The 26,383-nt window shown below is 42.1% G+C and overlaps 1 protein-coding gene across 6 annotated transcripts in view; it reads right to left on the reverse strand.

Moving 5' to 3' along the window:
• The window catches only part of Pgant9 (polypeptide N-acetylgalactosaminyltransferase 9), a 170,525-nt gene that overhangs the window by 92,723 nt on the left and 51,419 nt on the right, over positions 1 to 26,383 (reverse strand). For 5 of the 6 annotated variants that reach the window (XM_022069421.2, XM_087356337.1, XM_087356335.1 and 2 more), the window contains one exon: positions 12,263 to 12,297. The gene's annotated coding sequence lies outside the window, so the exon portion shown is untranslated. Of the gene's footprint in view, positions 1 to 12,262; positions 12,298 to 23,312; positions 23,381 to 26,383 lie in introns of those variants that run through there. The other variant, XM_087356336.1, reaches the window with a different exon arrangement.

Raw genomic sequence — 26,383 nt, forward strand, 5'->3', positions numbered from 1 at the left:
GTTCCAGGGGAGTGCTCTATGAGAGGCGAGGCCAAACTTTGGAAGAGTCGTGTTTGTGCGTCACCAAATGCACAGAAAACCGAGGAAAAAAAACATAATATATACGTTGTACATCTGAGCGAGGACGTGTTTTACACACCATGTACCAACGTTTTGTGTCAGAAGCCTTTTCTAACAAAACGCATAGATTTCAATTTGAACTCCATACAACCTAGGGGGTTGTTAGATTCACAAATAAATCACAAAAAAAAAAATTGTTTTCGCAGAACCCACAACACCAAATTCCGTCTTAATCCGTTCAGTAGTAGTTCCGATGATTAAAAAAAGTGTGGACGGACAGCCTCCCACCACAGCACTTCGCATGAAGACGCATTCTGGTGAGTGCTGTTCTCCCACCCGTCACAGCTACCGCTAACCCCCCCCACCCCACCCTCCGGGTGGGGGGCAGTCACAGACCCCGCAACACATTCCACCCCAGGGCCAACGTTTTTCATTTAACATGTAATCCCCTAACAACAGTGCGTCCTGTTTTTTCCGGTACGATAAATCTCCGATTGTTTCGAACAAAGGGCGGCAGAGGGCATCCGACCCACACTACTGGGGTCACGAACTCGAATGCCCTTCATATCAAACACCTAAAATGATTCATTTCGCCCATAATTAAATTTTAAGTCTGGATTTCCAGAAGGCTTAATGGGGGGGGGAGGGTGAGAAATTCGTACAAAATTTTAGTTCAAAATCCTCAAAGGCAGAGACCATTTCAGGACACAGGCGAAGAAAGGATGATAATATTAAAATGAATCTCAGTGAAATTGATGAGAGGGTGTGATGAAATCATTTGGCTCAATATAAAGACCAGTGACGGATCCTTGAGAACACTATTGAACCTTCGGATTCCATGACATGCGTGGAAAGCCCTAAACGGGTGAGTGTACCAAAAACTTTGCAAGAAACATTCTAATTATTCGTGTTTTCTAATCACAATTGTATATAAATAAAATTTATACGTAAGACATTAAAATATCATTTACATATTTGCTACATCTTTTTACTACATGTTTCGGTTACATTGAACCATCTTCAGGTGTAAAGTTAAAAGTTAAAAATTATAATCTTATAAACTAAAACTTAATTACTGTTGTTGTGTAACTTCTGATGATGTTAGTACTTCTGAATACATTCAAGACATATCTACGCTCTTCCTCGGCCAATGTTGAACCACTATCACTTCAAAATATACCCTCACTCCAATGAATTTGGAAGTAAACATCACCAGAAGTTACACAACAACAGTAATTAAGTTTTAGTTTATAATATTATAATTTTTAACTTTTAACTTTACACCTGAAGATGGTTCAATGTAACCGAAACATGTAGTAAAAAGATGTACCAAATATGTAAATGATATTTTACATATCTTATGTATAAATTTTATTTATATACAATTGTGATTAGACGGAAAAAAACACGAATAATTAAATTTTAATTCACAATATGACGCAATTATATCAACTTAAGAAACATTCTGTCGCATGGAGTTAGTTGGTTAGTTCAGAGGCGCTAATTGGTGAGGGCTGAATTATAATGATTAATAACAGCATAATAAATCATGCCAATGTAGACAAATGCACGATACAAAGGAGAAACAGTCTACACATCTGCCACAGACGAAGTACATCACATGTGAGATCGATATATAGTTCTGTCTTCCACTAAAGTCACGTCAAAGAATCTCTATGTCAACTTCGAACGTGTAAAACTACCAAAGAGTAAACGCACACCCAGCTTTAGAAATCAGTGACAACAGAGAGGTACTGCAGAGCCAGCCAATTATTAAATGACAAATATCCCATCGTAATGAAGACACTTGTATTTTACACACGGCCAATTCAACGCGGTTATTACAAGCCCACATGTCGATTTGTGAATATTTATTGCAAGACACTTGACATGTTGGTGATACATCCCGCGACAAGAGATCATATCCATTTATACGAGGGGGGGGAGGGGGGCTGAAACCTAACGCTCCAAATTGCATTTTATTTTCAAAAAACAGACCCAGTATTAAATAAAATGTGCTCGGTGGATCAGACTTTTGTGCGAAGTCACATACTAGACGTAATGAACAATGAATAATAACAATTTATGAGGTTTCTCTATAAAAATTCCGCAACAGGATCTTAAAATATGCCACGGTTTGAATCGTCTACCTTCCTGAAACAGCATTTGTGACAATTCTCTAATCCCGCTCAAGCCATATTTTTTTTTCTGCGTTTCTCTGTGTTGTGTTGTCCTGCGTACAGGTAGAGGCCTTACGACGGGCCGATCCCTCGTCCAAGGAGTCCTACCGAATGTCTACACAGATCAAGAAACCTCCAGAAAAGAAGGCACCTTTGCTCCACGAGGAGACGAAGATGACATTTGAAGACGTGAGAGCGTTCACTGTTATCCTCCGCGCCCTATAAAGAGGACAGCGCCCCGTGAACTGAGTCAACACTCTTGATGTTTGATCAGCAATTAGCAGACGAAGAATCGTGAGGCCAAGACACGCTGCAGACTGTTGGGTGGGCAACATACACACACGCGTGACGTCATCATTAGCAGGAGGTCGTCAACCAGCGGACATGTACTCGACAGACCTGACGAAACATCAGATCATCCACCCTAAAGACTGCACATGCAAAGTCACAAGTCGAGTCAAGGAGAATTAGATGGGCAAGGCATGTAGCATGCATGGGAGAGAAGAGAAATGCGTACAGGATTTAGGTGGGGAAACCAGAAGGAAAGATACCATTAGGAAGACCTAGGTTGGAGGATAATATTAAAATGGATCTTGAAAAAATAATGCGAGGGGTGCGTATGCACTGAATTAAATTACCTCACGACAGGATTCTGTGGCGGGCTCTTGCAAACTCGGTAATGAATCTTCGGGTTCCATGAAAGGCAAGGCAATTTAGCGACCAAGTGAGGGACTTGTTTCGAGAGGTACTCCTACGCTCGAGAGGTACTCCGTCTATAATTAAAGATCCCATATTAATTTATTGCATCACAGCATCCGCTGCTCCTTTGATAAATATTTATAACCTGCCAGTATTGAGGGGTGCGTTCAGAGCACCAAGGAGCGCCCATGTGCCCAGCTCCTACAGTCGTAAGATCTATTTTCCAATCAGATACAAAGTCAGAAGAAAAATTATGACGTCTACATTCCTCAAATTCAGTCTATAAGGTAAGCTTAGCCAAAAAAAGAGAGATTGTAATAGTTATATCATCGAATGCTCATTTCTGTGCGCAGTTTTCAATAAGCAATGTAACATTTTCGCATTGAATATTCGCAACTTTCCCACGTTTGCAATTACTGGGCGTTAAAAAAAGTACATTCCATCTGCACAACACAGAATATAACACGTCTGACGCCAATACCAAATTATTTACGAGCACAAAACCCAAAAACGAATAAACATTTCAGTCGGCAGTCACACTGAAAGGGTAAATTTAACAGTTATTAAGACCGCGTGGAAGACAGGCACATGAACACTGACGGGTTTATATTAATAAGGTAATTAATTAACTTCTGGCTTTCACTTTCTTGGCTACGAAGAAGGTCTGGTGTAACGCAAGACAGAAATTCCTGCTACCCAGTCACGAGGCAAGATGGAGTCTTAGCCACAGGAACAAGACACGGACAAACAAACGAGATGAGCAATGCGCAACCAACATTGCCCACGGCGAAGGATAAGTTCCACATCTTGAGAGAAAAGGGGGAAAAAAAACAAAGAAGAAACGATAGGGAGAATAAAGAAGGATGTGATAGACACAATAATCTTCTTTCCCGTCTTCATGAAACTTAAAAAACAAAAGAGGAAAACTTTCTATTTAAACAAAACTGCGCGTCTCTCGTTGTACGTTGTGTGAAGGAGAGGAAATATAAGTTTTAATCGGCTTTTCTCCTCGGCGTCATTCTTTATAGGTTCATTTTCTCCATCCGCTTCATTTTCTCCCCCGCCTGGAGATTAAAAACCAACCCCCACGCTCCGTACACGCATAATATTCGCGTATCGAACTTCCCTCGTCAGTGCAACAGTGAGTCAACGGAGGCTGACCTAGAAAAATTGCGTCCTTTTTCCACCACACTGTTCATCTGCCACAAGACGTCGTTTCAGCTACACAGTTTAAAAACCATCGTTAAATAACCGAATAATTGCTCAAACCATTCAACGCATTGATATAATCCAATAACAAAGCTATCAAACGACCACCACCTACAGCATCCTTCCCAGTCCATTCCGTTCAGCAGATGAAATGAAGGCAACCAAATCAGCATATCTTATAAAGTTCCATGATTCTCACATGAATACCGGTAACTCGCCACTTCCACAATCACACCAAAAAAAAAGTTCGTCCCTCGTTTTCTCCAAAAGTTCCAAAACGTAAAATTCGGTACGACACTCCTTTCATTTGTCCACGTGTCACAAGGTGCGAAAAAATTTTCCCTTGTTCTGACTAGGTATTCAGTTCACAGAACCACTCACAACGGCGGAAACATCTGACCTATTGATTACAGACGTCGGAATGCGTCTTGGAATTTGAAGATTTTTAATATAACTCAAGACAGTGATGACTCAGAAAGACAGCAATTCACCGCAGCGAAGTGAGTCGGACCCCTGTCACCATGGCGAGACGCGTCGTCGGATTTCGGATGCTGAAGACGACCTCTGTGTACAGAGGGCAGATTATTATTATTATTAAGTGTTCTGTCTTACGACAGGTCCATTGCTCTGCCCAAAAAGAGCTCTCCAGTTGTCCCTATTCTCGGCTTCTCGCTTTAATTCCTGGAACGTCATCTTCTTTCCTTGTTTAAGGTCGTCGGTTAGCTGTATCAATCTTCTTCCCAGTCCTCTCTTTCCTTCAACCTGGCCTTCGGTGATATAAATAAACAGTCAACGACAGCCAACAAAGGGTGGACTTCCAGTTTCAGACTAGACTGGGGGGACCAACAACTTCACACCGTGTCGAAACAGTACGCCACAGAGCAAAAATTGCATCGGAAAGAAAGTGAGACTTATAAATTGTGACGTTAAGAGTCGCCCTGGGATAGTTTAACCTAGCAACGTTCAGCACGAAATACGAACATCCACTAAGAGCAGACGAAAAACTAATTAAGTCTCAAGTCGTAAAACACTTTCATCTGTGGCAAAAATTTATATATTACCAGCTCTTCCCGAGTTCACTTTACCGTTCTGAAAAACTACGCACAAGATTATTACTATTACTACGACAGTCCTATTTCATATCTAAAGACTATGCATAACCATCCAGTTATCTGGTAGCATACAGATTCTCGCAGCGGGCGTGTCAATGTTTATGTTACTACGACAAGTGCCTTGTGCGTGCTGCATGTCATGCCAATCCCGTTAATAACGTGCATATCCCTGGTATCAATTTATCGAAACACGAGACGTCACACATTAAAGTAAGAGTCGTTATCAGAAGTTTGGACAGCCCTACTGTTGTAAGGTTAACGAAATGCGATTCAGAGATCACTAGGTTATCTTTACAGCTTTTCCAGTTAAATCTGTCTTCCTCTTTTCCCACAAAAAAAAACAATAATAAAAGAATTAGCCGGCGCTTTGCGCTCCAGTATATAATTAAGGGGTTCCCCCCCGGGAAGACTAATCTGGATAAAGCTTCATAAAAGCGCGGAAGGCCAGAAATTCCATGCAGACTCGTTGTCTGGTATAAAAAAAAATTAGTGTTTTTAAATGGTAATTGGTTAGTAATTCAACTCTCGGAAATAAAACGAAAATGTCTCACTTGTTTTGTGTAACGTCATTTGAGCCGAGGACGAAATTACTTCGGCAAACTTTCTGTCGACACGAGTGTGAGCACCGGGTTACAGAAAACGTGTTCAGGAAACATCTTAGAGCAACACAGCCGGTTCAATTCTTAGTGATGTCACTCTCAAGAAAGTTTCAAAGCAAATAAACCTCTCAACACACAAAACCCTTTCACTAAGACCCGCGAGCACACTATTATAAAGTCCTGATAATGGCTGAAGCCGATGTCATTACAGTTCTGTGAGAGTACATCGTGTCGACATCTCTGAATCATTGTGGTCCTCTTCAAGAGTGACTGGGTACGAGCAAAGGACATTACCACACGTAATAAAAGGCTAGTGGTGTTTGAAACAGCAGCTATTATTATTAATAAGACACACGATTATAACAAACACAGCTCACAAAATCTTCTCTCCGACTTAATCGCGAGTAAAAATACGGGCAGTGAAGAGGTACTAATATTACGAGGAGAAACGGTCAGCCGAGAAAAATGTTCTGGGTACTGGAGCAATGCTTTGCAGTAATTTGAATACCGCCTGATGGTTATACTGCCCGCCACATGGTCGTGTCTGAGAAGAAGAGGGAATTTTCACATTCAAATCAAATGGACGCCACCCCCAAGGACGAGTATTGGAAAACCTCAATGAGGAGACCTAGACATAGATGGTAGGATACAGTAAGATTATTTTTTTCGAGAGATGTGATTCGTCTAGCTCAAGATAGGGTCCAGACAGAAGCTGTTTTTGAAGCGATGATAAATTTTGGATCAGCCGCGCAAGGGCTCCGCCCCAACGAAATAATAAGAAACACAGAGCGATTACAAAGGCGTCATGCACGAGGTGACGGCGGTGTGCCTTTGTGAGTTGACGCTGATGCAACCCTGGAATCAGCGAAATTCGTCCACGAACTCCCAACCACACCAAGAATATTGTGTGTTATGGAGTTCAGCTCCTCGCTGGGACTGTACCGCATTCTGGTGGCATATGCGAGTTCTGCCTTGTTTTTCCGCAAACAACAGACAGCAGAGCGTCGCAACACAACAAAGAAATGTGGGCGTGCCATACAAATCCCGCGGATCTACATTTAATTAACTAATTACGCCGTAGTCAGGTTCACAATGGCGCGTCTCTGCCGCAAAAGTTAGGTCGACATTAGCGCGATCCTGCCCAAAATTGAAGGGAACGCAGATGAGATGATGATATTAAAAATGTATCTTAAATAAATATGGTGTTGTTAAGGTTCCAGACTGGATTCATCTGGCTCAGGATAAGATCGGGATTAGGAACATCGCAAACACGATAGTGAATCGTATAGTTGGTCCATTGAGCATTAGACGCGGGCTTCGTTAAGATGCAGATGTCTGATGACAGGTCCATATGAACAGGATCCTTCCATCCTTTTCTCGGACTGGGACCTGTTCATATACGTTCTTGGCAGATGATCCAGAAGTGGTTTGCCATTGCCTTCTTCTGTGTGTGAATGGAGTAATTGTTGGGAAGCCACGGAGGAAAACTCCGTGTTGCCTAGACCACGGCCTTGCCCAACACAAGTTATAAATTTGGGCACCGCCTACGAAAATATAAACTGATATTCACAACTATATCCGCCATATGAGAGTCAATCTAAATAACTCATGTAGCTGACTGAATGTCAACAGTGTTGACAGTGTGGCATGTCATAAAAATAAATTTCCCTTCCTCTTTGTGTGAAGATCACTTTCAATGCTGAAGGGTTCACACCGCTTGGAGACGAGAGTGATTGAGATGACAGAAACAGATGAAATACGTCGGCGATACAGAACTCTGGATCAAAGGAATGCCTCCCCCCCCCCTCTCTCTCATTAATCTTTGCCAGTTACTGAGAGCCACCTGTGAATCCCCATGCAACAGTTCAGTCTTCTACAAACCCCCAGGAACCCGTCCTCACCCCCGCGCACGTGACTTTCTGCCAATTGTATTTCAGTGGATAATCAAAATAGGATACTCGTACAGTTGCAAGAATTAGCGTAGATGGAGTTATACCCGTTTTGCGCACAATACATCAACTCGCGAAAATCTCGTCCACGCACTGAAGTAACAAACTGGTGACCAACGCCCTGGGTCAGGCGAAGCTGATGCATTGTCAGGGTAACATTTCTGGGCCCTGAAATCATGGGATTCGAATGTAAATTACTGGGCCCTGCCCACATAAAGAGCATTGTCTCGACCAGCTGCTAATTTTTTTTTTTTTTTTTTTTGGGGGGGGGGGGAGGGGACAAACATTAATACACAGATATTCTTCTCATTACATCGTCACACATCTCAGCAAAACACGTGCACAAATACCGGGTGTTTTAAAACATAATTTCCTTCCAAATATTACAACAATATTATTACCCTAAAAGTAAGCCTCATTGGCGGGGCATGTAGCACGCGCATGAGAATAATATATTGCATTTTTTTTAATCTTTACGTTTCACGTGATTATGATAACGGCAATTTATATACAGTCTTGTATCATTAATATTAGCACAGTCATCGTCATAATATTAAGGGACATGTACCGTTCTTGATTCAACCGAAGCACCTACCAGATGAAGTGTTATTCCTTAGATAAACGGGAGCCTCTACTCCACAGTTAAGTCATCCCTTCTGGGACAAATATTTCCCACAGCACTCTGTTATACATCGATTTGTAACAGGGCACCGATATAATACAGAGTGTCCGTAGTGAAACTGCTATTAAAATAATATAATTTCAAAAGTCTTCCCCTAATCAAAAAAAAAACCAATTTATAGAAGTTCAACATTTGGTCACTTTTACTCCTCCCAACAATTTCTCAGAGACTGAAAATTCTAAAAAAATATTTTTAAAAAGAACCAGACCACCTACCAGCGACAAACACGAGTTAACATCCCCCTGTATTGTGCCATCGAGACCTCATGTCTGTCAGTTCTCCAACAAATTCAATCATATTCAATACATGATACACGAACGTATGTCCTTGTCTACACCTACCATCCAAATTGGAGGCTGGCAGAGATAAAACGCATTTTGAAATTTTGACATTTTCTCAGCTGACCGTCTTTCCTTTGTTATAAAAAATTGTCACGCCTTATACGCGTCACAGAAGTAATCACAGATTCGCAGCGATTTGTAATAAAAAAAGAACACATTTTAAATCTTTGCTTTCCAATAGTTCATGTTTCCTTGTTACCCAATGACAAGACTATACGTCACTTAGTAACAGGCCATTTCCACGGATTTAAAACGACAATGAACGTGTTTTGAAACTTTTCATGCCCGCCGGTAGCTCAACACAGCCTCAATTATACAAACGTTCGGCCCATCGCTCGGTTCTTAACCCACCAGTCATTATTTTACAGGACTTCATTAAGCATTTTTATACCCTGCAGCGCACACACACACGTAAGGTCGACTTATGACGTGATAGTAATTTCATTTAAAGCTAGCTTTCCTCAAATATCACCCTTACGGCCTAGTCATTCAGATGAAAATAATGTTAATCTCTTTAGCAGTAATGAAACGTTGGCTGCTACTGTATCGGACTCTTACTATGCTGCCACCTGGCGGTTTATATAAAAATATGATCCATAAAAAAACTCTCTCGGTTCACGCAAGACTGGGGTATGTAGCTCACTTCCACCTCGTGTCCCCTTCTTATTCGCCTTATTTCACTTTTGTTTCCCTATACTAAGAGTTACCGCCACGGTGGTCTAGCGGTCAGAACACTAGCCTTGTAAGCCTGGGGTCCCAGGTTCAATTCCCGGTGGTGCTCAAATTTATAACTTATGTTGGGCAAGGCAGTGGTCTAGGCAACACGGAGTTTTCCTCCGGGGGCTTCCCCGGTTTCTCCGTGGCATCCCATTCACACACAGAAGAAGGCAATGGCAAACCACTTCTGGATCATCTGCCAAGAACGTATATGAACAGGTCCCAGTCCGAGAAAAGGATGGAAGGATCCTGTTCATATGGACCTGTCCTCAGACAGAACACTACAAATAAACAAATACTAAGAGTTATGGCAGTTCCGAAAATCAAATGCCTTATCGACGTCGATGAATAAAAATCTCAAATGAAAGCGTGAACACGATGGTCGGCGAATGCTGAAGCGAAGACGTTCATCCTAAAGGTACGCATCCAACAAGACGGCAAACGGTGAGGGGAATCCCCTTTCAAGGAATATGCCGGAAGACAGCGGTTATCGTGGATACAAATAATCACCGCGTTTCTACATAAGGCGTGTTTTCGTCATAAACATCAAAATAATTTATTTTCTGGCTGCAGGAAAACACGTCTGAAAACACATAAAACAACTACCGAGCCCCCATAAAAGTCGACGCTATTTCCCTCTGGCACTCTTAAAAAAAACTATATAATTCATTCTCTTTTAAACTTCGCAAATTCCGTCCGTCTTGCATTAAAGGAATTACATTGGTGAAATTTTATACTTTACGTTTCCTTAAGGCTTTCATTCATTTGGATATTTATAAACTGTTTAAATATTTTAAATGTATTTTCCTTTTCCAACTTCAGACGTTCAGCTGTTAACCGTTTCATATTCTAGCACGAGACATTGAAGGTTCGTGGAAATTCTGAACAAACATCACGTGAGATGCGGAGAATCAATGATATCGGCTGGCATCTCGGGGCCAAATTCTTTCGTTGTCTTGAGCGATCTAGGCGTTATCGGCGAGTAAGGACTTGAAACGTATCTCAACACTCTAATTTAGGAAACTCGTCTGCATTTTGTGGTTCCTACATCACACAAAAGTGTCTACTTACCGCGAAGTTTCACAAAAATATAATATCTCTGCGACAAAAATTACTTAGGCGTTATAATCATCAGAAATAATGCATGTTAGATTATTTTACGAAGACTTTCTACATCGAATTGTTATTATTAATGGTGATAAATTATAAAGCACGCGTAAGAAAGCGTTCGTGATCAGTATCGCAGTATTCACCTGCAGGCACTGAGGAAAATCACGAGACTCTCCAGTCTTTCGACCTACACAATCTCGGTTACCATAAGAATCAAAGAAAAAATTAGTGTACCGTACAACATTTGCTCGTTACCATTCGATTAAAATCTCGTGTTATACTGCAAAAGAGAGTCGGTAAATAAATTTGTTATAGTACGTGCCTCGACTATCATCTGCGTGGTAAAATACGATCTGTTTCAGCAAAAAATGAAGTCAAAACCGCGGACCCAAAAGCACAATGTTCGCAACACAGCGAACTCTCTGACGGTCTGAAACCACAGCATATTTTGCTAAAACATTGGATACAGATCCCAGGCGCAACAACGACATATGCGCCTAATTGACGCATGGCATTAAAAACGTCCTGTTTTATATAAAACTTCCTTCTCCTACCCATTCTACATGCCCAGCCCGTCTCAACATCTCTGAAATGTGATTACGATGTTTAAGAGACCTGCAAGAATTTTAAACTCATTCTAATTTTCCTTGTGTACAAGGGAGGTCAGATCTATATGAACGCATATCTCGAATATACCAGTAAGTAGGCCCGCGTTCTGTCTACAGATGTTTCCTATGATTCTCAGAATAAACAGCGGTTATTTCAAATCTAAAACTTCTTGACGATGGTGAAAAGTCAATTGAATAAAAATTTTCTTGGATATTATCCATCGTCTAGTAAATATAAAACGTAAAACGACGTTTCGGAGATAGGGATTAGCTCTATCTAGTGGGCCCCACTGTGTAGGAACCTGAAGACGGAGATAGAGTCCCATCTCCGAAACGTCGTTTTTACGTTTTATATTTACTAGACGATGGATAATATCCAAGGAAATTTTTATTCGACGGAGATAGGGATTAGCTCTATCTAGTGGGCCCACCTGTGTAGGAACCTGAAGACGGAGATAGAGTCCCATCTCCGAAACGTCGTTTTTACGTTTTATATTTACTAGACGATGGATAATATCCAAGGAAATTTTGATTCAATTAGCGGTTATTTCCTTAAACGGCGTTGACTAGCTGATCTTTTAATAGTGAAGTGTCGTGTTCTCTTTGCGGTACGGACTGAATCCTTGAATATTATTCAGATGAGTTTCAGGCTTCAAAGCGTTGAGATCTAACTCAGACCTCAAAATACGGCGTGTGAAAAAGAAAACTAGAAAAATTCAAGAAATTCTCTAAAAACGAGGCAATGTAAGGGTTACGATTAAGAAAACTGAAGTTGCACGTATCGCATTTTCATACAAACTACAGGGCCGTTTGATCGTAACTGAAGGAGGCAATTCAGAAACAAATTAGGAAACAAAACGCAGTAGAATTTGAAATGAATAAAAGGTGGCTAAGGAACCCGGAGAATGAGTAGAAAGATAACAGGGTTGGGGTATTGCTACAGGAAGAAAATGAAAGGAAACACAGAAACTCGAGGATTGTTTCCGGCATTCTTACCTGTAATTATGCGATGTGGCAGCTTTTCTCCGGACCTGAAAATAAAGAAGGCGATCATTATAACAACGAGATAAATACGAGACACATAGGAGAAGTTGAGAGGATAATATTAAAACTGGACTTGAAAACGGGGCTGCAAATAGTTGAAGACACTTTCCAACGGCGAGCTTTTGTAAGCACGGTGATAAGCCTTGGATCAGCTGAATAATTATCTCCCGAAGGAACATCTTGTATATTTTTTTCTGTCTGCAATGGCCGTTGGAGAGCGACGTGTGTGACCGTTTTGCATTTAAATATTTATGTTAATAACGGTACAAGTAATTCATGCAGGGCGTTGTTTACATGCGCATAAAATCGGGCGTCCAGCGAGGTAGGAAACATGTAGCGGTCTCATTTCGAACGTATAATTGATATATAAAAATTCATCAAGCCTCAGTAATCCCACATATCACGTGATCACAGTTACTCGTTCAGCTGCGTGATGTACTATGCCATGTTTCAGTTTCGTCTCCCTTATTATGAATAAGTGCAATAATCGATTCCTTCCTGTGCACTGAGAATTCTTCCAAAATCCAAATAGAATTACCAATGTAAGGTAGTGTAAGTCCTCCCCCCCCCCCCCCCCCGGTAGGGTAAATCTTGTTGAGCTTTGATCAATATCTGGCGTTAATACCGTTTCATTTTTTTCTCAACAGAAATACCACGCTCAGAAGAGATACGCTCAAGTATTAATGGCTCAGATGTACAAACAGAATGGTCGGTCTGCGTAATATCATTTAACCCAAGGTCCATCCAGCAGCTGATAAAAGTGATTCTTCCACAAATTCAAAAATACCTTTTGAATCCACAAGCAGATAACCAATTCTATCACTTTTTTGTCGAGTTAATTCGACGTTGGCAACACTTACTAAATTAATTTACTCCACTGTACAAATCTCTAATGTTTCGTCCGTCTTTTCCCCGCGTTTTATTTACATTTCAACTGTTTAACAAACAAAACTTTCTGTTCTCCACCGTGAAGTGACGCTTCAGGCGAAGAAGACGCGATTTCTGAGGACGCATTGCCACAGCAACGTACATAATAGAAAGCAACCCAGCCCGGCGCCAGAGCCACATCGTCCACGCGTGCTTTCTCCGGGTGAAACCGACGAATGGCTTTTGTCACCGGGTCAGAGGAAGAACAGTTAGTTGCAAACTTCCAGGCGCAGCTACGAGTAACAAGTGGCACACGGAACACCCCAGCGTTCACGAGAGCCCGCCACTGAAACCTGTTCACACACACACACACATTCCGTTACGCTTAGTTCAAGATCAATATTAATATCATCGTTCCATTCAAGTTCGTCTCTGAAATATATATATTTTTTTTAATATTATCTTCCCATCTAATAAAGGGGAAATATATAGTTTATTAACAGCGCAGGACCTAAGAAATGTGAACGCCGTAGTCAACTACAACCGGGAGCCTTACGAACGATCTCAACACAGTTGCCTGTTGAAGGAAACCATGGCAACCGGGTTCCGGAAGTGACGTACCGGAGCTGAGAAAGTGATAGCAAATTGAACACAAATTAAACTGCTAAATATGCAAAGGCGACAGACACGAGGCGAAGTAAACGAATCCATTACATGCCACGGAATTCTGTCTGCGTCTGCAAGCGAGGACAACCAATTGACCGAGGATGATCAATTCGGAATAACCTCCGACGTGGATTATTTTAAGATACTTTTATGATGGTTACCGGCAGTGAGTGAGGAAAACCTCGAATCCTCAGGGCGTCAGGCCTAATGAGGAACCGGTCAACTTTCACTTAGAATATACCAAGTCCACTGTTCATGCCCCTGTCTCTGTGAATTACTTCCGACATTTCATCACGGACAGGCCCAACTCGAAGCCGCTTCAGCTACGCAAATGTCACTAGGTCAATGCGAAAGACACTTTATTCAGTGGATCCTCGGTGTTACTACAGAAGAAACCTGGCACATTTTGTTAATTATGCGAATTCTGCAAAAAAAAACGCGCGCTCCGGCGAATTATTATGTAAATACACCGGAACTACTTGTTTGAACAAGCCTTTGAGGGGTGCCCACTGCTGCCAGCTGAGTATCTGGTTATCTATCACATTGCTTTGCGTCTATGAAATGACTAGAAACGGAAGGAAACGCCGAACTGCATTCGGCCTTCAGCGACTGCCCCGCGTCCAAAGGATCACGCAAGTGCAAAATGGGGCTAGGTACTTCATATTCTGTTCCGTCTTTATATAAGGTGGTTTATTCTTGTTATTTGTCGACGCTCCTTCAACTGCGAATGCTAGAAACCATCGAATGAGGTTCAAATGTGAGAAAGACTTCAGGTTCTCAAGGCGGTAAAGGTCATTAAGGTGGTTCCCGACGTTTCGGAGTAACTTACACCGTCCACCAGATTTGCTGCGGGTACGTAACAAAAGTTATGACTGCTCACATCGTGCACTTGGCCAACCTCAGTCTGATACTGCAATAGCCAAATATTTCGACGTTCCGTTATGTCGTCCGGTCCTTAACACGCCCCCAGCTGTACAAGAACGTTCGTAGCACTCGCTATGCCTGAAAACAGTGAGCAGTGTTTTCGAAACACCGTCAAAGTCTCGCGCGTTCCGCCACGTGGTCCGCATTGCACCCACAAAGTCATTTTCTGCTCCAAGGCAGGCAGCATCAGTCACATCTCGTGGCGGGCGAAGTTTGCCGCACTGCCTGGCATTTACAACCACATACGTCACATATCGACGAATAAAAGGATTAATTGCAAATGATCCAGGATAAAGAGTGTCGAGAAAACTATAAGAATCTACGGTGAGAACAGATTTGTTTTTGGATCCGGGATTCAAACCCGGGGCATAGGAGTGGTAGTCATTAGAAAGGGCGTGGTGAAGACGGAGAGAACATAAGGGTCGAGAAACGGATGTGATAAATGATACTTAGGTCATTAACAGTGAAACGGGAGGGATTTGGCCTTTCTTAAGACAACGTAACAACATTTGCCTGGGGAGACTGAATAAAACAGCGATAAATGTCAAATGGAGTACCCCAGGCCTTCCTATGTCACTGCAGGAGTTCTGTACCTCCACGCCACATGGAAACAGAGCTTAGGGGCCAACTACGTAGTCCATATATGCATTGGTCTACAGCAGTGCCCCAAACCTTTTTGTGCCTATGGGCACATTTGAGTGTTTGTGACAGGGGTGGCCAACCCGCGGGCCGCATGTGGCCCGCCTTGAACATTTTTCCGGCCCGCGAGATTCATCACACTTTTACAAAATATATTTATTTTATAATGGCCAAAGTATTAAAAAAATACATTATTTGTGCATCCATATATTCAAAAATTATCTGTTTACATGTAAGAATAATAGTAAACACAATAATAATAACTCATTATGTTTCAATTTTTCACTCCAAAAAAATGTCTATAGTGTATCTAAATCTAATATGGGGATATATAATTTTATATGTGGCCCGCGGAGTTATGATGCATTTCCAAAGTGGCCCGAAAGATCATTTGGGTTGGCCACCCCTGGTTTATGAGATCGTGGCGGGCACAAACCAATAAACAAAGCCAAATTTTCTTTTCTCTGGACAAATAAGATATGGACACCAAATAATATACAAAACAACACGACGTTTAATGATACAAGAAACCACGCAATCAAAAGTACAATTATTATTATTCAAGTGGGAAGTTAGTGTGATGTTTGGCGCTGCATTTCATCGGCCAGTTTTTCAAATTTGGGAGTGTAGGATGATGTTACTGCTCGCAAACAATCGTCAAGATGGGCGTCAGTAAGTCGAGATCTGCGCTTTGATTTTATGATGTTCGTGGTTGAACGGCCTTCAATATTCAGTATAACCTCTTTCCGTATCAACGCGGGCACCGCGTTGGGGACCACTGGTCTACACTATAAGTTAACACCCATAAACTTCACGTGCTTTTACGATCATTCCATACGATATCCTTAAATAAGCCAAGGTCCTGTTCCCTCATTCCTTCACACTGATGATCCTATCCAAAAACTGAACGTATAACACAAGTCACGAAGATCGTCTCTTCAGTTCATTTAGTGCCTGGGAACCACAAAACTTCTTCCACGACGCTGTTACATATTTTAACTCTAATGTAAACAGAAATTCTACGGCTGAATAAATTACGTTCTCTAGAAACCGGCTACGAACATCAGTGTTGCGGAACACCGCCTTCTATATCTGGATCCAACCATTAAATTTTCTGGCGTCATTGCCACTTACAGCTGACATGCGGCCAGCATCATTTCGTATTTTGATTAAAATATAGACGAAGCCTTCAACCTTACTCTACCTGCAGCCAGTATCAACTTCCATAATTAATTAATCGGCATGTACACGCGGCCAGTTGCCTATTTCAGCCGCACAGACAGGTCAGCGCCATTAGCTGCTAATGAAACAGTTCGCTGCACTGAGCATAATGAAGATGACAAGAACTCAAAACTTTTGAGCTTATCAGAACTTTCGGGAACTGCAAAATGTGTGAAATCTGAAATGTTGCACACTGACAAAACCCTAAAGTAGAACGAATATGCATTTCCAGAGCTCGGAAGTTCGATTTATTAAGTACCGGAGGACGGTAGACGCCCGGAAGTTACAAAATGAAGTCGCGTTAGACGTCAGTCAGACGAGCTATTCGTACAGATTTCACCCGCTGTCTTTCAATATATCATACACTGTCACTCTCAGTGTTTTACACTTAATTATTATTATTATTATTTAGTGTTCTGTCTGACGACAGGTCCATATGAACAGGATCCTTCCATCCTTTTCTCGGACTGGGACCTGTTCATATACGTTCTTGGCAGATGATCCAGAAGTGGTTTGCCATTGCCTTCTTCTGTGTGTGAATGGAGTAATTGTTGGGATTCCACGGAGAAACCGGGGAAGCCCCCGGAGGAAAACTCCGTGATGCCTAGACCACGGCCTTGCCCAACACAAGTTATAAATTCGGGCACCGCCGGGAATCGAACCCGAGACCCCAGGATTACAAGGCCAGCGTTCTAACCGCTAGACCACCTCATCTTATTATTTATTTAGTGTTCTGTCTGACGACAGGTCCATATGAACAGGATCCTTCCATCCTTTTCTCGGACTGGGACCTGTTCATATACGTTCTTGGCAGATGATCCAGAAGTGGTTTGCCATTGCCTTCTTCTGTGTGTGAATGGAGTAATTGTTGGGATGTCACGGAGGAAAACTCCGTGTTGCCTAGACCACGGCCTTGCCCAACACAAGTTATAAATTCGGGCATTGTATTAGCCTACAATTTCTCCAACGTCTTGGCCTAATAACGCCATATTAATAGGTGCAAAGTTCTTTCCACAGCTACACGAATGCTTCGGAACAAGTCGTTATCAAAAATAGATAGTGATTACTTATCTAGACAGCATTACTCAACTGATAATTGTCATTAAGAAACGGTGTCTTTGAGGACTGAATTTTCATACGTCATCCAAGCGAGCTTGCGTTGTCTCGTCCTGCCAGCCATTTTGTTTGAGGCCTATTATTCCCTGTGCAATTAAACGACCCCTTCAAAATAATAACAAAAGACTGAGCAACTGGCTGTGTGCACGAGTTTAAAACAAAGGAAATCTACATAAATAATGAGTAAATTCATTTCGTGAATCTACAACTTTGGTAATATCAACGACGTAATAATGAGACCAGTGTCCAGGAACGAAATTAACACACCACAACTTTTTTAACTGACAGCGAAATTCTACGATGCGAGAGGCGGGTACCTGATAACATCATCTTTGTTACATGGTAAAACCAAGATTGGGGAAGCCGATTAAGACAAAGGAAATCCGATTGCCTACCTACTTAAAGTACCGGGGTTCGACGGTGTGGACTGGATTCATCTGGAAGGATTATAAAATCCAGTGGCAAATTGATGTGAAAGAACATGTTCTGACTAGCTGAGCGAAACTGTGAACGTAGCTGAAGGATTATTTGTTCCCATTATGACAGTCAGTAAATATGCTAATGTTAGAATACGTTTTTCAATCACATCCACGAATTTTCCTTGACAAGAGCTTTCGTGTCAGCTGCATATTTAAGGAGAAATTCCTACGAGTAAAATATCAGCCCTGATTGGTTAACATGACATTTCACACACATGCCTTATGACTGTGCAGTCAACGCTACCCTGTTAAGCCCAAGCTCGTCTAAATGTTATTTAAGATTTCGGTCCGTACCGCGAAGAAAACACAACATTTCACCATTACGAAGATAAACTGGTTGACGCTGTTTAAGGAAGTAATCGCTGTTTACAGTGAGGAGCGTATGAATCCCACAAATACATAAAATTAAGAGTTAACGAATGTCGAAGCAGGTGACACACACAACAACAACAACAACTCGGCTTTACAGGAATAAATCGTTTCTCCGAGATAATTAATTCGCTTAACTGCTGCCAAGATGGGAATTAATACCTTTACAAGTCAGAACCTTCTCTATAAAGCCCACAACTTAATGCCCCCCACCTGCCAGCCGTCTTCTTGTAGCAAAGCTCTGTGTAACGTGAAACAATGCAGCGGCGGAAATCGGCTTAAAGTATCCCCCCCCCTCGTCAGATGTTCTATTGATTGATCACGTGACACGGTATCCTGGCCGGAAGGAAATTTTAACACAGTGTGTTTCATCGGCGTTCTGCTGGATACTGTGTTCCTCTGAACTCTAGAATCGTCTGAATCATCTCGTTACCTAGCAACTGGCAGCCTCCGTATTGCGTGCAAAAGCGTATTAATGCCGGCAGTGTCGGGAGATTCGGCAATATTCCGGGCACGGAGCGACTAGTAGATTACTTTGGGTACGAGACGTGAATGACACATTCACCGAAACCCCGTGGCTACAGGATTTAAATTCCGTCAGGTCCTGAAACCAAATAACATTGCGACACGGGTTCGAATCCCGCCCTGGACGTCGACGTATGTTTTCAAGTGACGTTAAAAGGACTTCGACGGTCTGATTACCCGTATTAGGGGTCTTAGTAGGGATATGAACCTTATGAAACCTGTACATAAAAGGATAGGTATCGTTGAATACCACAGAAAAATTAATACCCCTAAACCCAAAACCATTTATTTACACTACAATCTACAGTATTAAGTTCCAAAGATATTCATCAGGATTTTACACATTAGCATTCGGTCAAGTTCGTCTTGTTTGATTATTGAGGGAAAGGGGAAAAACGTGGGTAATAGCACGCACGTAAGCCGTCTGGTTGTGAAAAGTGCGTCGTGTATTATTGATCCACATTCATTAATTCAGATGAACAAGCAACTTCAGTATTTTCGCCGTTCTTTTATCGGTCTTAGGCCTACAACCGCGGTGCAAGAATTCTAAAACAATCCTTCGATTATATCTCAAAAGAAAGAAGAAACATTGGTCGACCAAGTAAAAGATGTAGCTACACGTTGCTGCCGAAGCATAATATAAGTCTGAGACTCCACGCCGTGGGTGTGACCCGTAACTGTAATAATAACGTTGCTATAGCAACATTTGAAAATCGGCCGGCAAGAGAAAAAACTGTGCGATCGACCCGTCCTTACGGAAGGGTTTCTACAATAACGTCGAGTCAGACGAAGGCGGGATGTTGACATTTGCTTGAGACGGGGGGCTGATGGTTAAACAAACAGCCGCTGGCCACAGTAATTTAATGTACGCTGGACAAACAGCAGTAAGTGCATGAAGACGAGAAGCCTCTGCTTTCGCCAGCTAAAGTGTCCCAGGCCTCAGGTTCCCACTGCACTGCTCGCTTGTGTTGACGTGACAGAGGGCCTGGGGAAAACTGTGTGACAGGTTTGATTATGAGATGAGCGGTGCATGTAATATGCATGATGCAACCGAAGACTTTGTAAGGAAATTTTTGTCGGGTACTCTGAAAGAAACACAACTTGGAACGTATATGTCTAGGTCAGTGGTATTCAACCTGGGGTACGCGAAGACATCTTAGGGGATACGTGAAATTTTTAAAAAAAATATATTATTTTATGATAAACACTGAATAATCAGTAATGTAATTTATTTAATTTATTTTAGATGTAGATTATATACTATGTATAACTTGAATTATACACCAACAACTTTGGGGGTACAAAGTTGAAGAGAAATTATGTCTGGGGGTACGCGAACAAAAAAGGTTGAATACCACTGGTCTAGGTGACAGGATAATATTAAAGTAATTTTTTGAGAAAATTAGGTAATGAACCTTGGAGATCCATAAAAGTCGGGACGTTTTCCGACTTCAAGAAGGGCTCTGCTCCATAGAGAGAGAGTTATTCCCTCTCCACTTCTCACATCTCTGCTCGAGTGCATTCGGTAAATGATGGGACACTTTCGGCCCACCTACAGAGAACGAGAACGAGAGAATCGTCTTTCTGCAGAAACGAAGCGAAATTAAGTGCATAAAAGTAAATTAGGCGTGTGATGTGGAGAGAAACTCTAAGCCCGACATGCAGTGAGTTTATTCACACACTCCACTGCTCCAATTCTTCTTAATCCCCACTCAACCAAGTGACGATTCGATGATTAACTTCTCGGAACATTTTATCCGCATTTCTTGTTTGTCTAACGCATGCTAAGCGCCCTGCTCATCATAAAATCCGTTTAGGACTTGGCAAAAGTGTGGCAAAAGACGGGAACATAAATGTGAGGACGACATTAAAATGCAACGTGGAGTGATACAGGGTGTTTAAAAAGTGCTGATATTATATGCTATTTTCTCCATATGTCTCAACAACAATTTTATACACCCAAATATAAACATTTTTAAACACCCTGTATAGTGTTCAAATTTTAAGCGGCTAACCGGCTCACAAACGTCATAATTCGAGGTTCTGTGAACACGGTGGTGATCGGCAGCTCAAGAATTACCCAGTTGGTGGAACCTGACATTGTGGGCACGTGTGCGTAAACCTACGTGTTAGCACGTTGGCGCCCGATTTGATGGTCCGTAGCTTCAACGCAGTAATGAAGCCGGCGTCAATTCCTGTCTGCGTCACAACGGGACAAATGTCGATATCAATTTCCGACCCGCAGAACGCCCACAGAGTGTGTTCTCAAATCAGAGCAAACTGCTGTGCTGATATCGCCAGTTGCAGAGCTCAACCTAGCTACCCGCGTGCAACGCGATGGTAACTATATGTACCACCACTATAGACGTTCAGTAACTTGTCACTCGGTTCACAGAATAGGCCGTACACGTGCGCCGTCTCATTCTATAAAAAAAAACAGTAAATTTCACCCAGACAAAAATGAACAGATCTTTCTAATTCACACGCGATGTATTTTCTAGGAGGTGAGGAACTGTGCAATGTGCGGTTGGTCCCAGGTTCGACTCTTGTCCCAGATATTGGTTACACATTCCGTTATTTCCAATAGCATAGAAATTGGCCTCCGATTTTCTGGAGAAGACGTCATTTGCCAGACCTAGACATAGATGGGTTGACAATATTCAAAGGTAGGGATAAAACTTGAAGACGAGAACTATGTGTAACTTCCTCACACAAGACGGGGAGATGGGTGTGTCCCAGAGCCGTTTTGGACGGATTTATGTACAAAAACAGGCTTAATGTACCTAATGGATACCGAACCACGGTTATCCCGTGCACCATCGGTCAATTTAAACGATACTCCATTCACATCAAATACGCTGAAATGTCCCATTAACTCGCTTTTCGTTTATTTTTATAAAATTAATTCTCTATTCCCACGAGGTCCATTTTTGTGTACCCCTGTGAAATGTATAATTGTATCATCCCTAACACAATATCCGGAATTTCAACAACAACAAAAAAATCCCCGAAAAATAGTTTCACCGGCAGGCTGCTCGCGTCCGACGTTATACATTGACTGGGTGGGAGAAACGGAAAGCCTTGTTCACACTGACCTGACGGACGCAAGACAAGAAACTCCAACAAACCGCTTATTATTACAACCAACCATAAAGCATGGAACAGAGCTTCTTTCCTTAACATTGTCTATTGCTTTCTAATTCTCCCGGTGTCTGCCTCGCACTCTTTCGTGTTGCTGTCCAATGAACTGGGCAGACATGTTTGTTAGCCAGCCACGTTCCTCTGATCTTCCCACATGTTATGAAGTTCTTCGCCTCGCCTTATCTTGCTATTACCAAATCCTTGCACTAATTTAAACCCAGTATTACTCGTATCTTCGTTACCAAAGGCGATTCATGATAAACCCTTCCTACGAAACTGAAGACGAGGTTTATTTCTGTCCCTAATCTACGCGACGTGATCTCTGATAACGAATGGGTCATCTGCTGATAAGACAAATATGACAATTCTTGTGAAATGCCGTGTGCTCCTACCAACAACGCCTGATCACTTATTTAACAACGTATCATCAACTACACTTCTTATATTATAATTCGAACGATTCGCTAACTCGACGTTTGTGACCAATTTCAGTTCCACCGTCCGCGTCACTACTTTGAGGCGCCAAGGGGAATAATGAAAAAGAACTGAGAATCTTGATTTTGGTATTTCATGAGCAATTCGAATCCCGGGGCCTTCTTAAAACAGGAATATGAACATTACACCACGAAATTGGAGCTGTCAAGATCGTTCTTTCTTCAGTCTGCCTGTTACGCCTTTCCAGTGGCAGATTTAAAGAAAACCTGAGACACAAAAGTCAATTAGTCGATGCCCACAAAAGCAGAAGATAAAATCCGCACTGGTTCGAGTCCCGACTCCTGTTTAATGCACGTTGTACGTCTCCCGGCCGCTGGGAGTATGGCAAACAAAACGTCGAACACCCGGTATTAAGCACAAAACGAAGCGTGCTTAGAAAAATTCACTTAAAGACCCCTAAGTGGAGGGGGGGGGGGGGAGCTCACCAGATGATACAGGCTGATACATGACCGACAGACCGGGGGACTGACAACACAAAAAACTCCTACCAGCTTAATTTCGTCGCTTTTAACAGTAGGGAATATAAATAACCCATATAGCCAGCTTCGATGATGCTTTACCTTCGATAAAAATCTTCCCCCGGCGCACCACTAATCCGCACTAACACACAGCAATACACAGACTAGCCAGCTGATACGTGGACGTTTATCAGTGAACTGTGCCAACAGATGGTAATTCTTATCGTTGCGGGCAACACTGGCTCAAGAATTCGTGGCCTCCAAGTTCGCCTGTTTAGGTACCGACCACCTCTATCTTCTTCCGCATTACCAACTTCGGGATGCACCTGAGCCATGAAGTATTTTAATCCATGACACTTCTATTGGTCACTCCGATGCTGACTCATTCGAATCATACAATCAGTTCCAGAGATAAAACACGTTACCAACCAAACAATTAACTATCTAAGCAACTAACTGACGATTTGTATGAGAAAATAACCGACTAACTAGCCAAACAACCAAACCCTTATTACTAACAGATTAACAACTCGATAACAGCCGACAAAGTAACTGATGAAGATTTCCGTCTTCTGGGTTGTTGCGCTGTGTAGTCTGGTCGATGAATATTCATCGCCCTGATGACGGAGGCAGTATGACCTCTGAAACGTTGGTTAACATCGACCAGACTACACAGCGCAACAACCCAGAAGACGGAAATCTTCATACTCATCGCTGTGAGAACCTCAAGTCTTACAAAGTAACTGATGTTCTTTATCTCAAAATAACAAACTTAACAAAAACGTAACAAACCAACAGCTACCCTATAATTTACGTAAGCTGTCTTAATAAGAATCATATTTAATCGAATTGTAAGTTCTCTTGCTTTGGTATTCGCGTGGTTCGGGGTTTAAAAGTCGGTCTAGATAGAGGCCTTACGCGTTTCATGGTTTTCTTCCGTATCTCCATGCAAATTCAAGGACTGTGCCTTAAATTGTACAACGACCTATTCATTACTCGTTAATATGGTCGTTAAACAGCCTGAGCGGCCGACAACGTCGTCATATAAACCATAAACGTAATAATAAATAAATTCATACTCGGTTAAAAATGTTTGTGTAATGCGACTTTTAAAAATAAAGTCTGATATCGGCCGTTTGTGGTTCATATCAAGTAGGAAATAAATTGGAACAAAAATAAACAAAATTTAGTCCGATTCCCTTCACTGGTGCCGAGTGATGCGAAATTTTGTTAAAATTCCGCAAGACGTTTGAATGCGAAACCCGCAAACAGACGCGATCCGCGCATTACATTAACGGTCTGCTACGCGCGCACGACGTGCTCTAAGAACGTACACAGTCACTTCACCAGAATAACGCGATTCTGTTCAATAATTTGGGTGTTTTGTTCGGATTTGGGCGGATCCTTGGCTACCACGTAATTGCTTTTCGATTCTCGCGCGCTAAACAAACCTCCCGGAGGCTCTATTCATAACCTCTGTGCCCGCGGCAATCACAGAGACCTGCGTCAGGTAATTCAATTCCATAACAAAGCATCTCCTCCCGAAATTAATTTCGGGTGGCGTGGTGATCCCTAAGCTGTGGAGAAATGAATGCGTCTCGAAGCTGAAACTGAAGTCATTTGTGGGCGATTCAACCGAGCTTTAGCACGTCACATAATACGACACGCACTGCGAATCAAAATATTTAAGACGGCATACAAAGACCTAGGAATCCACGGTGGTCTAGCGGTTAGAACGCTGGCCTTGTAATCCTGGGGGTCTCGGGTTCGAATTTATAACTTGTGTTGGGCAAGGCCGTGGTCTAGGCAACACGGAGTTTTCCTCCGTGGCATCCCAACGATTACTCCATTCACACACAGAAGAAGGCAATGGCAAACCACTTCTGGATCATCTGCCAAGAACGTATATGAACAGGTCCCAGTCCGAGAAAAGGATGGAAGGATCCTGTTCATATGGACCTGTCGTCAGACAGAACACTAAATAAATAAATAAATAAATTAATAACAAAGACCTACATAAAAGTAGTACAAATCGAAAGGAAGAAAGAAAAAGGAAAGGAAAGGAACAGAAAATAAAATGGTCGACGTGATAACAAAAATGTTCTAAAAATGGCGCGAATATTGGTTTGCTCATACGTATGTATAAATGCTAAGATTCAAGCTCCGGAACATCGTCCCATAAGAAAGGCGTCTTCTTCTAAAACGTTGCGTCGTGTGGTCTGGAGACTTGTTGAAATTTCAGACGTGGTTCCCCGTCCATCATCAGGAAGACGAAACAATGGTCAGTTTCGAACAGAATAAACGGCGACTTCCTTTTGTTTTATATTCACAGTATAAACCGTCTTCTGTCAGTGTCGGCTGGACGCTGCTGAAAAGCCGGAGGGACAGGGAGACACCAACGTCCTAAAACAACAAATCATCTAGACCGCCAGGGACCACGGTTCTAAGCGAGATATCTTGTTCGTAGCGTCGAAAGTGTTTGCAAGACGAACGTTAAATGGCGTTAATAAAACAGCTTAACTGACTCGTTACTTTGTTAAACATCGCTTCTGTTAAAGTCTTTAGCTTCGTGTCTCTCAACCAGTGGATCGGGTTTTAGTTTAATCAGCTGATTCTTGAATAATTTAATAAAGATTACTGAACTGCAGATGTTACGTAGTATTAAATGAGATGATGATTATGAACGTATTTAGAATGGAGTGGTCACGGCTTGATTTTGGGCAGTATCCTAGTATGAAGGATGTGATAAATAATCTCAATCACGACCAGTCGCCAGGCAGAGATCTGAAACGAAGACCTCTACAAAACGAAGCAGGAATACAAACCACTCTTCCGCGACTTTTAATAATGAGGACAGTCGTTTCTAGGCGCTGCGTGTCACAACACAGCCGAGAAGTGTTTTCAAATGCCAGATAAGAAAGCGTTCGCTCTCTTGTCCGGTCTTCAAGGACTCGCAACAACAACAAAATCCATCTTCTGCCTCAGGCCACACCACAGAGTCACACCGTGAGAGGACTTCACACAGCCCTGTGTCCAAGCACCAAGATATGAAGGCGAATCCTACTCGTTACGGAATCCCATTCTGCGTTCTGTTCAGCAAAGAACCGTATTTTGTTTTTCCAGACCTACAGTTTCCAAGGTAACAGTTTACATACATATAATCTGAAGTGAAA

This window comes from Zootermopsis nevadensis, unplaced genomic scaffold (genome assembly GCF_977971745.1).
Source record: "Zootermopsis nevadensis isolate Lab colony 2312 unplaced genomic scaffold, Znev_1.0 Znev_ptg000027l, whole genome shotgun sequence".
Taxonomy (NCBI): Eukaryota; Metazoa; Arthropoda; class Insecta; order Blattodea; family Termopsidae; genus Zootermopsis; species Zootermopsis nevadensis.